Here is a 12,489-nt window from a genome sequence, read left to right on the forward strand (position 1 = left end):
TGGCTAGTCAGGGTACTTGGTAGCTGAGTGTGACAGCATGCCTGCAAAACTCTGCTGAAAACTCTTCACTAGATTATTTATTTTAATTTAAAACAAAACAATAATTTATTCCTGAGGCTCCAGACACATACATTTTAAGAATAGAAAATTGATGTTTAAAAATCTAAGCATTTATTAGATATATGAAATCCTACTTAGCATCTTTACACTATTACCTAGTGCTTATGTTACTAGAAGTATCCTTAGTTTTGAACAATCACAGGAAAATCACTTTCCATGGCACCAGCATTTGGCTTGCAGGGTGCCTGGAACCCCACCCTGTAGAGCTCTCCGGGGAGACCGTAGGATGCAATGGACACTAACTCTGCAGCTTGTAGAGCCACTAAGAGCATCGAAAGGACGCTACTGGCACTCACCTTACAACGTAGGGCAGAGCTGTCGGCAAGGCTGGAGTAGCAGCAGCTCTCAATGCATTCTAAAATTACATTCTGCATAGGGAAGTAGGGAGCTCTGATGTTTCCATATTCCCAGAGCACTAGCAAAAGAGCAGAGTGGTACTGTGGAGCTGATGGTACTGTGAGGTGATGGTGTCCAAGAAATCATAAGGACCCCTACAAAATTTTGTTATGAGGCTCCCAGTTTACAAGTTATGCCCTTGGCTACAAAGGAGATGAGAGCTCCTAGTGGTTAGAAATGGAAGTGCCATGATGCCATACTGTACCTCCATCATTATTCTCTCTTCTGTACATTTCATCCATGGGCTGCGCTGTTCAGAGGGGTGGTGTGCCCCTTCCTTTTTGTACTTGCTGTGGATTGTGGGGGAGCTGTATCAAACCTTCTAGAGAGAGAAAGTACCAACCAATCAGGTCCTAATACCCCTTCCAGACAGAGAAAAGAACCCGGTCATTTCCTGGCTGTAGCCGGGTTGACCCGGGTTTTTTTTCTGTCTGAAAGGGTCAACATGGGATCAAATTCCCGGGACTTCGACCCAGGTATTTACCTGGGTTTTTCCCAGATCTTACAAGGGTTGGCGGCTGTCTGAAACGCTCTGACCCAGGTTTTTCAACTTCGGGCATAATAATCAGTGCTTATTGGCTGAGATGGCGGTGCACAGACTGATTGGCTGAGTGGCAGGGTGTCCCTGATTGGCTGAGCAGGCAGGGCAGTGGAGCTGGCGTCTGATTTCACAATTTCTACTGCTAAAAACAGAGAGAGAGAGAGAGAGGCATGGCGCACTGAAAGGAAGAGGAGATCCGCGAGATGCTGGCAGTCAGAGGGGAGGAGGAGATCCGCAAACAGATCAGTGGCACAGTGAAGGACGCGATAGTCTACACAAACATTGCTAAGATCCTTTCCTCAAGGGGCATTGTGCGGACTCAGCAACAGGTAGTGAATAAACTCAAAGCTCGACGAAAGTATTACAACAAAGTTCACGACCATAACAGGTGGAGAAGTGGTGCTGCCAGAATGGAATGGGTTTACTATGATCAGTGTAATGAAGTATTTGACAACTCTGCACTGGTTAATCCCATTGCCATAACATCGTCCAGTTGTGCATTTTCACAAAGTGTTACCCAGGAGAACAGCCAAACGAGCCCACTGACGCCACCAATGCTCTTTGATGACATCACAGAGATAAGTGACCCCGATTCGATGGTTGCCATGGGGGTCCCAGACACCAATAGAGTTGAGGGTGTTGCCAGGGTTGGACTGGCCCACGGGGGTACAGGGGAAACCCCTGCTGGACCCCACTGCCTGTGGGCCCACCCCCTTCTCTAGGAATCCAGACTCTGCACTTGAATTATACATTATACATATGTTACATTATACTGCACAGAACTATGGTATATTTTCTACAATGCATTGTTGTTATTAATCTGGTACATTATTATGCATGCACTAGCAGTATTTACTATATATATTTTTAAGGGGGCCCAAACCATGCACTCTCTTATGGTTAGCCAAGCCTCTGCAGAGGCTGGCCACACCCCTAAATGGGCCCCTATAACTACATTCCCCTAGTGGGCCCTTCATGCACCAGTCCAACACTGGGTGTTGCTGAAGCGAGTGGAAGCAGTGCAGGGACACTGGCAGGGACACTGAGTGGGACACCAACTTCTGCACAGACTGAGACCCCGACATTGCGTAGGAACAGTACGTTTTTTTTTAATTAACTATACACACCCACTTCTTTAGACTTAGCATCCAATTATTGCTAATGTCAACATTGGCCAGATTGACCTGTCATTATAGTATCACTATGCTGATGTTACTATGCTGAAATCCAACCTCATAATCTATGTGTTGCAGTGTGAAGCTACTGTGCAGTAGGGAGAAGGCCTCAAGCACATATATGCTGACATCACTGCTATTTCATTTGTAAATGTATTTATTCTTTACTTCTATTTCTAGTCTTTGATGTACCTGAATGGAAGAAAAAAATGTCCAAGATGGAGCTAGCAACACGCACAATGACCAGAATCCTGGCCAATCAGCTTCAAGATTCCAATTCTGAATTCCAGGCACAGGAGGATGCCCGACTCCAGCGCTTCTCTGACAATGAGAGAGAGTTACAAAATTCCTTTGTCAATCAGCTTGTTGGTCTACACGAATGAATTTCGAGGGAAAACAGAGAGGCACAAATGTCCTTCCTTAACGGTCTAGTGTCTAGATTACCCAATCCGCAACCTTATCTAATGTACTCTGAAGGTCCTGTCAGAAATTACCAACAGCATAGCAGAGGCCTACCGTTTATGCGAACCAATCCCTCCAATCCACCTCATACTACTCCACATGGCACAGTGCATAGTTATCCAGATGGCACAGGGAACAGTACTCCACATGTCACTGTACATAGCAGTCCACATGCCAATACCAGTCCAGAGGGCACAGGCCCTGATTCAGAGCCGGACGCTCTGACAGAGCGCTCGCTCTGAATCAGGGCCGGCCCTCTCACTATTTGGAGCGGCCTCCTGGCCGCTCGCATAGCTGTGGGTGACCACCCACAGCTATAGCGAGCGGCCAAAATGATGGTCGCGATGGTCAAGACCATCGGGCTTGCGACGAGACCCTTGCGGTAGGGTCTCGCTGCTGCAAGCCCTGGAGTGCTTTTGACTCTATCAGAGCCAAAAGCACTCCCACTGACATCACTAGTGATGTCAGTGGGGCTGGCCCCAGAAGGTAGGCATTCCCAAAGCAACGCCTCCGTCTGGGTAGCCATGCCCCCAGCACGCCCACCAAAGGGGGCGTTCTGTCAATCACCATCAACAGCACGCCCCCTTTGGTGTGAGACCCATAACGACGGCTTGGCCGTCGTTATTCGGGTCTCGTGCATGCGCACGACGGAGCCGCCTCCGTCGTGCGCATGCGCACTAGGGCAACATCGATCCGCTTGCGAGCGCTCAGCGCACGCGAGCGGGTCTGAATCAGGCCCACAGTGCATAGCGTTCCACATGGTACTGTGCATAATAGTCCAGAAGGCACAGGAAATACTAATCAATATGGCACTGTGAATACTTATGCAGATGGGCCGGGGATTAATACTCCACATGGCACCGTGCATACTTATTCAGATGGCACTAATCATAACAGTCCACTTAGCACAATTGTCAGCACTGCCTACAGACAGTTGTAGACTTGTTTTCAGTTTTTCATGTTTGCAGTCCAGTTTCTAATTGTTTTATATCAGGGCTGCTTTTTTTGTCAATCGTGTATCCTGCACTTAACAAGCCTGGCAAGAGCTTAGGCCAATGTGTGGCCTTTACCTGAGCTACATGTATATATGGGGGTGTACGTAATGTAAAATGTACACACATTACGCCTTCTATTTGCAGAATTTGTCTACAGAGCCAAAGAAGAAGTTATGTCTTGTTTCCTACTTTTGTAGTAATTTATGTGTATCCTGCACTTAATAGGTCTGTCTAGAGCTTTTTGACTATGTGTTGCCGCAATATTACCACATCTACTTATGTGTTTTTACTATCAGTGGCGGTTCTAAAGGTGGCCCTGCAGCACAGTTCTAATAGTTGGGGTGCCTCCCCTATAATAATTAGACTGCATGATAGCACAACCTCTTGACCCGCCACTGATACTGTAGTTATACTATTTTTTGCATTTCTGGATACACATTTCAATTGTTGAATGCATAAAGGTCATGTTTTTATAGGCTTATGCCTATTTAGGTAAAAAATAAATGAAGCACTTTAAACTAGGGGTGAGCGGGTTCGGATTTCTGAAATCCGAACCCCCCCGAGCCCCCCCGATCCGAGTCCGATCCGAATCAGGCTCGACTTTTCCCGCCTGACTCGGATCTGAAATCGAGGCAAAACGTCATCATCCCGCCTTCCGAGTCTCGGATCCTATATAAGGTACCCGCGTCGGCGCCATTTTCTCACTCGGCTGTGGACAGTGAAGAGGGAGGGTGGGAGTTAGGGCTGTGTAGTGTAGTGTAGTGTAGTGCTGCTGTTGTCCACTACTTCAAAATCCATAGGGGCTGGCTGTGTTGTGCTGTGCTGCTGTTGTTAATAGCGGCTGTGTCCACTACTTCAAAGTCCATAGGGGCTGGCTGGACTGTGTTGTGCAGTCAGTTCTCCATAGGGGCTGTGTCCACTCCAAAGTCCTGTGCAGTGTCCCAGTCCTAAAGGGGTGCTGTAGTGTTGTCCAGGGGGTGCTCTGTCCATCAGGGGTGCTCCCCCCAAGTGCTAAAAAAATAATATATTTTCTGTGTTTGTGAATTGTGTGCGCAGTAGCCGCACATGCATCAACAAAGTAGTGCCAAGCGTGCACCTGTGTCATAAGTAAAGGGCCGGCTGACTTGACCGTTAAAGGGTGCTGTAACCCCCGAAAGTACACTCCAGTCCAAACCAAAAAAAAAATTATTTTCTGTGTTTGTGAATTGTGTGCACAGTAGCCGCACGTGCATCAACAAAGTAGTGCCAAGCGTGCGCCTGTGTCATAAGTAAAGGGCCGACTGGCTTGACCGTTAAGGGTGCTGTAACCCCCGAAAGTACACTCCAGTCCAAACCAAAAAAAAAATTATTTTCTGTGTTTGTGAATTGTGTGCGCAGTAGCCGCACGTGCATCAACAAAGTAGTGCCAAGCGTGCGCCTGTGTCATAAGTAAAGGGCCGGCTGGCTTGACCGTTAAGGGTGCTGTAACCCCCGAAAGTACACTCCAGTCCAAACCAAAAAAAAAATTATTTTCTGTGTTTGTGAATTGTGTGCGCAGTAGCCGCACGTGCATCAACAAAGTAGTGCCAAGCGTGCGCCTGTGTCATAAGTAAAGGGCCGGCTGGCTTGACCGTTAAGGGTGCTGTAACCCCCGAAAGTACACTCCAGTCCAAACCAAAAAAAAAATAATTTTCTGTGTTTGTGAATTGTGTGCGCAGTAGCCGCACGTGCATCAACAAAGTAGTGCCAAGCGTGCGCCTGTGTCATAAGTAAAGGGCCGGCTGGCTTGACCGTTAAAGGGTGCTGTAACCCCCAAAGTACACTCCAGTCCAAACCAAAAAAAAAATTATTTTCTGTGTTTGTGAATTGTGTGCGCAGTAGCCGCATGTGCATCAACAAAGTAGTGCCAAGCGTGCGCCTGTGTCATAAGTAAAGGGCCGGCTGGCTTGACCGTTAAAGGGTGCTGTAACCCCCAAAGTACACTCCAGTCCAAACCAAAAAAAAAATTATTTTCTGTGTTTGTGAATTGTGTGCGCAGTAGCCACACGTGTATCAACAAAGTAGTGCCAAGCGTGCGCCTGTGTCATAAGTAAAGGGCCGGCTGGCTTGACCGTTAAAGGGTGCTGTAACCCCCGAAAGTACACTCCAGTCCAAACCAAAAAAAAAATTATTTTCTGTGTTTGTGAATTGTGTGCGCAGTAGCCGCACGTGCATCAACAAAGTAGTGCCAAGCGTGCGCCTGTGTTATAAGTAAAGGGCCGGCTGGCTTGACCGTTAAAGGGTGCTGTAACCCCCGAAAGTACAGTCCAGTCCAAACCAAAAAAAAAATTATTTTCTGTGTTTGTGAATTGTGTGCGCAGTAGCCGCACGTGCATCAACAAAGTAGTGCCAAGCGTGCGCCTGTGTCATAAGTAAAGGGCCGGCTGGCTTGACCGTTAAAGGGTGCTGTAACCCCCAAAGTACACTCCAGTCCAAACCAAAAAAAAAATAATTTTCTGTGTTTGTGAATTGTGTGCGCAGTAGCCGCACGTGCATCAACAAAGTAGTGCCAAGCGTGCGCCTGTGTCATAAGTAAAGGGCCGGCTGGCTTGACCGTTAAAGGGTTCTGTAACCCCCAAAGTACACTCCAAACCAAAAAAATATATATTTTCTGTGTTTGTGACTTGTGTGCACTGTGGCTGCACGTGCATCAACAAAGGAGCAGCGCCAAGCGTGCGCCTGTGTCCCATAAGTAAAGAGCCGGCTGGCTCATTTCTTAAAGGGTGGTGTAACCCACAAAGTGCACTACTCTCCAGCAAAAATAAAAAAATATTTTCTGTGTTTGTGTGCGCTTTAGCCGCACGTATATTATATATCAATATAACATAAATGGAGGACCAAACTTTCTCCGATAAAAATAAAATAGGGAAAGATCAAGAACCACTTCCTCCTAGTGCTGTTGCTGCTGCTGGGAGTTGTTCATCATCCCAGAGAGGAAGTAGGAACATCACTACTTTTACTAAACAATTGACCCTCCAACAGTCTCTAGCGATGAGGATGAAGTACGACAGCAGTCATCCTGAAGCAAAACGTATAACTGAGGCCTTGACTGCTATGTTGGTGTTAGACGTGCGTCCGGTATCCGACATTAGTGCAGTGGGATTTAGACAATTGATGGAGGTAGTGTGTCCTCGGTTCCAAATCCTGTCTAGATTCCACCTGCATCCTTAAAGCAGCAGCGACAAGCGTGCGTCTGTCTGTTAAAGGGTGGTGACACCCTCAAAGTGTGCTACACAAACAATTAAAATATTGTTCTTTTTTTTTCGGTCTTTGTGAAATGTGTGGGCTGTAGCCGCACCTGCATCCTTAAAGCAGCAGCGACAAGCGTGCGTCTGTCTGTTAAAGGGTGGTGTAACTCTCAAAGTGCTCCAAAAAATAAAAAACTATTTTTTAAATGTGTTTGTGACTTGTATGCGATGTAGCCACACTTGCATCCTCAAAGCAGCAGCGACAAGCGTGCGTCTGTCTGTTAAAGGGTGGTGACACCCTCAAAGTGTGCTACACAAACAATAAAAATATTCTTCTTTTTTCTGTCTTTGTGAATTGTGTGGGCTGTAGCCGCACCTGCATCCTTAAAGCAGCAGCGACAAGCGTGCGTCTGTCTGTTAAAGGGTGGTGACACCCTCAAAGTGTGCTACACAAACAATTAAAATATTGTTATTTTTTTTCCGGTCTTTGTGAAATGTGTGGGCTGTAGCCGCACCTGCATCCTTAAAGCAGCAGCAACAAGCGTGCGTCTGTCTGTTAAAGGGTGGTGACACCCTCAAAGTGTGCTACACAAACAATAAAAATATTCTTCTTCTTTTTTCTGTCTTTGTGAATTGTGTGGGCTGTAGCCGCACTTGCATCCTCAAAGCAGCAGCGACAAGCGTGCGTCTGTCTGTTAAAGGGTGGTGTAACCCTCAAAGTGTGCTCCACAAACAATAAAAATATTCTTTTTTTTTTTCTGTCTTTGTGAATTGTGTGGGCTGTAGCCGCACTTGAATCCTCAAAGCAGCAGCGACAAGCGTGCGTCTGTCTGTTAAAGGATTACATCGGTGACAGCATCCAAGTAGGCATGTCAGACAGTCCGTACCTGTACTGGCAGGAAAAGGAAGCAATTTGGAGGTCCCTGTACAAACTGGCTCTATTTTACCTGAGTTGCCCCCCCTCCAGTGTGTACTCCGAAAGAGTGTTTAGTGCAGCCGGGAACCTTGTCAGCGAAAGGCGTAGGAGGTTGCTTCCACAAAATGTGGAGAAGATGATGTTCATAAAATGAATTATCAACTCTTCCAGGGAGACCAGCCTCCAGAACGTACAGAGGGACCTGTGGTTCCAGCAGGGACGAATTAATACTCTGTGAGGATGAGGATGTACACACTGAAGAGGGTGAGGAATCGGTGGATGAGGAGGATGAGGATGACATCTTGCCTCCGTAGAGCCAGTTTGTGCAGGGACAGATTAATTGCCAGCTTGTTTTGTGGGGGCCCAAACGAACCAATCATTTCAGCCACAGTTGTGTGGCAGACCCTGGCGCTGAAATGATTGGTTTGTTAAAGTGTGCATGTCCTGTTTATACAACATAAGGGTGGGTGGGAGGGCCCAAGGACAATTCCATCTTGCATCTCTTTTTTTTCTTTGCATTATGTACAGTTTGGGGCCTAGTTTTTCAATGCCATCCTGTCTGCCACTACAGTTTCATGCCTAGATGGGTCATGTGTTTGTGCCGCCCACTCGTGTCGCTTAGCATAGTCATCCAGCTACCTCGGTGCAACCTTTTGGACATAAAAACACTATTGTGAGGTGTGAGGTATTCAGAATAGACTGGAAATGAGTGGAAATTAAGGTTATTGAGGTTAATAATAGCATAGGAGCAGAAAAACCTACAAATTCTGTGATTTTAGCTGTTTTTATGCTTTTTTTCAAAAAAATACAGATCCAAAACACAAAACCCAGAACCCAAAACACGGAAGGGTGGTTTTGGCAAAACCAATCCAGATCCAAAACACGAAGAAAGATCCAGATCCAAAACCAAAACACAAAACACGAAAAGTGGCCGGTGCACACCCCTACTTTAAACGTAAACTTGTTATATTGAAGGTGTTACGTGTGAGGTAACATGTACATAACGTTAGCATAAAAAATAAAACAAAACTTGTTTGCAACAGAACCCTTGTGTCCTCTACTGTGTCATAGTAGGTAAGTTACCAGTGAGGTAGAGAGTTTGGAGGGTGCGCTCACCCTATGGGTGCGATGCTGATGTGGTTACCTGTCGTGATCAGTATGTGCTCAATGTCGAGTAGGGGGGGAGGGGGGGAGGCTCGAAATGGAGGTGTGGGATGAGGAAATGAAGACAAACAACAGACTTGGTGGCCAAACGATTTATTGGAACAGTCACAATGCTAATCCTGTTCGGTCACAGGCAACATGGGGGGGTATGCGATGTGGTGGGAGGTGTGGGTGGAGACTGGGGAGGTGGGTGGACCCTTTTAGGGGGCTCCTTTCTGTGCAGTTCAGTTGACCAGCACGTCACCCCTGCTGGACCTTTGGTCAACAGTCTAGGATGTCTCGGGGGGGGTGATGGGTCGGCAGCAGGTGTGATGGTTGTGGATGTGCACCCTGGCGACGTTCCACACAGGGGTCAGAGTCTCGAAGTCACTTACCTACCGGTAGGGTTTGAGTGGTAGTATATTGCGTTGGGTGCTGGTAGATGGTGCTTGGGTTTTTCTTTTGCAGGTTCGGCAGTGCTTGGGTTGACTGCTGCGATGTCAACGGTAGGATGATGTCGATTAGGTGGGATACCAGGTCTGTTTGGGATGGCTGCTTGCTGGTGCACTGTGGAGCTTGGTGCACTGCGTTGGTGACGTTTGCTGCTGCTGCCTGGTGGGAGCCTGTTGGTGGGGATTGCTGCTGGGCGACCAGCTGAGAGTCGAGAGGGTGGTGGTCATTCTCAGGAGGCGGTGGGTGGACGCATGGAACTGGCAGGTGGAGGAGTGCTCTGGGGGGCTGTGCAGGGTTACCAGTGAGGGTGTTGCGAATGACCTCAGCACTGGCACTAGTTGTATCACCCTCGTAGGCTGGGAAAAAGTGTTCTCTCTAGAGCTCGCAGACGTTGTGCAGAATGCAGCAAGCAACAACCACATCCGGTACCAGGGTGAGGGCAATGTCATTGCACTTAACTAGACACCGCCAATGCCCCTTCAGTCTACCAAAGGCGTTTTCCACCACCATCCAGGCCGAGCTGAGAGAGTGGCTGAACAGAGAGACACTGTGAGATGCTGTGTGAAGCCTTTGATGAGTCATCGCCTCAAAGGGTACGTAGCATCTCCAATAATGTGTATCGGGATCTTCACCCCATCTACGAAGTTGGATTTCTGTAAAGGTAAACAAAAAACTTAAAATATAATATAGGTGGCAATCTCTATATCACACCTGGCCAACCTGTGGCTCTCCAGCTGTTGTCAAACTAAACACCTCAGCATGCCTTGACATAGTTTAAGCTTTACCTAATTTGAAAACTGTGGTAGGGCATGCTGGAATGTGTACTTTCACAACAGCTGGAGAGCCACAGTTTGCACAGGCCTGCGCTATATGGTGCTCACTAGCGCACACAGAGGGGGGGTTTCTGAACACTCAGAAACCCCCCCTGACCAACCAAAAAAACTTTTTCAGAGACGGAGACAGCCTTGTCTCCATCTGTGACCATAACCAGGGTGGCCGCACAGAGCGGAGAATGCTCTGGGAGCGGACTCGGCCACTGCTGCAATTTCTATTTGCCGGGTGCCCGCTGCGATGTATATCAGCGGCGCACCCGGCTGTCCTGACTGCTTTGAGGGTTGTGTATAGATCCCCTTCAGTAGGTACATCTACAGAAGGGGATCTATCCACAACCACGCTGTGAGCTTGTGAGCTCTGCCTTCCCCAGCTCCCGCATGGCACACTGGTTTTAAGGAGAAACGTCATGACTTCTCTCCAGTGACTCAACTCCAATCTCCCACAGTGCATACAAGGGTTCGAGGAGCTGTTTGGCGCGGCGTGGGAATCCTGAATGGCGGTGAGAGGTTTAACTCTGCAGAATCATGTCAGGTCAGTCTCTTCTAAGTGTTGGCCGAGTAGGGGGTGGGTGTGTGTGTGTCATATGAGTCCTAGGGTGGGATATAGTAATATTAATATAAAATACAGTATAGTAATATAAAATACAGATAATCATAGCCACCCAGCAGCAGCAGACCGGCAAATAGGGTGTGTGTAAGTATGCTATGTTTATGTATGCTGTGTGTGTATGTATGCTGTGGGTGTGTGCTGTGTGTGTATATAATATGGAACCCCCCCCCCCTAATGCTTTCTATAGTGCACACATATTCTTCATCAAAGGCATGAGAATATTTAGGACATTCACAGCAGTCACAACAGTGGAGCTTACAATGTAGTTCCCATATAGCATGGTGGCCCTTGCATAGAGGGGTTTTAGCTAATAACTGGTGGCCCTCCGCTGGGTTCTCTGTGGGGGCAATAATGGGTATGTGGGTCCCATCTATGTTCCCACCGCACTGAGGATATCCACGTTGCAGGAAACCTTTTATAGTTTCATCCAGCCGATCACCTTCTGGTAAGGAAATAAAGCGGTGGTAAAGGGCCTCCAACAATGCCTGTGTCACTTCCCGCACTAGCACACACACCGTTGAAATGCCAACAGGAGATGGTACGGTATTCCCCCGGGGTTGCGTGCCACCACAACACAATCCCCAGTCTCCTGCATGGCTCGATGGTCTTGCGGTAGTTGGTGCTTCCCCTGGTGAGTGCTGGTGTGAGAAGTTCCAGCAGGTAGTTGAAGGTACCAGCGACATACGAAAGTGCGTCATCCACTGCTCTAGCACAAAAGCTTCCACAGTCGCCCAGAAAGCTTCTCCATGCCTGCTGTCTCTGGTCCACAATGATCAATTTGTCGCACTGGTAAACCTCAGTGTGGATGTAATGCTGCCCAAAATCAGGGCTCTCCTCCTCCGCCAATACCTGCGTCAAATAGAAACCCTCTCCACCAGAAATTGCTGCCTTCTCCTCCTGGCATAAGACTGTGCCAGATAGCACAGTGTAAGCACCTGCATCAGACTTTCATTTGCTGTGTAAAACAGCAAAAAACAGCAATAAGTGTGGAGCACTGGGCTACTGTGTAGTAACTCGTCAGCCATGGTTAATGCAATATACAAAAGTGTATACCGGCGCTGAATTTAGGTTGCTGTATTTAATTAAAACATAGACATGTGTGCAATTTAAATCACATTTATTCCATCATATTACTGTTACACATAAAATGAAAATAACATATAACATTAAAACTCTATAACTTAGGAGCAAAAAAATCCAATATCCAATATAATCGCTATTGGATATTGGATTTTTTTGCTCCTAAGTTATAGGGTTTTAATGTTATATGTTATTTTCATTTTATGTGTAACAGTAATATGATGGAATAAATGTGATTTAAATTGCACACATGTCTATGTTTTAATTAAATACAGCAACCTAAATTCTGCGCCGGTATACACTATATATCTTATATTTTGTTGGGGCTGACAACCCCTACTGGCTGCTTCAAATAACAGCGCACTGGATAATTTTTTATATCTCTATTTATGGTTAATGCAATGCAGTGAGCGGTCACCACCCACTTTTCATGACCTCATCTCTGTGTGCCATCAAAGCACTCCTTTTATTATGCCACACAGTATATTGCAGGGCTGATCTGGGTTCTGTGTGAAAGGGGTCAACCCGGGAATTTCCCGAGTCTAATGTGTTGTGTGAA

General features: G+C 47.1%; 1 pseudogene; it reads left to right on the forward strand.

Moving 5' to 3' along the window:
- The first annotated feature begins 1,227 nt into the window (after positions 1-1,227).
- Positions 1,228-3,886, forward strand: LOC148526365 (uncharacterized; annotated as a pseudogene).
- Positions 3,887-12,489: the final 8,603 nt, after the last annotated feature.

The sequence above is a fragment of the Taudactylus pleione genome, unplaced genomic scaffold (genome assembly GCF_031769625.1).
Source record: "Taudactylus pleione unplaced genomic scaffold, aTauple2 ptg000100l, whole genome shotgun sequence".
NCBI classification, from domain to species: domain Eukaryota; kingdom Metazoa; phylum Chordata; class Amphibia; order Anura; family Myobatrachidae; genus Taudactylus; species Taudactylus pleione.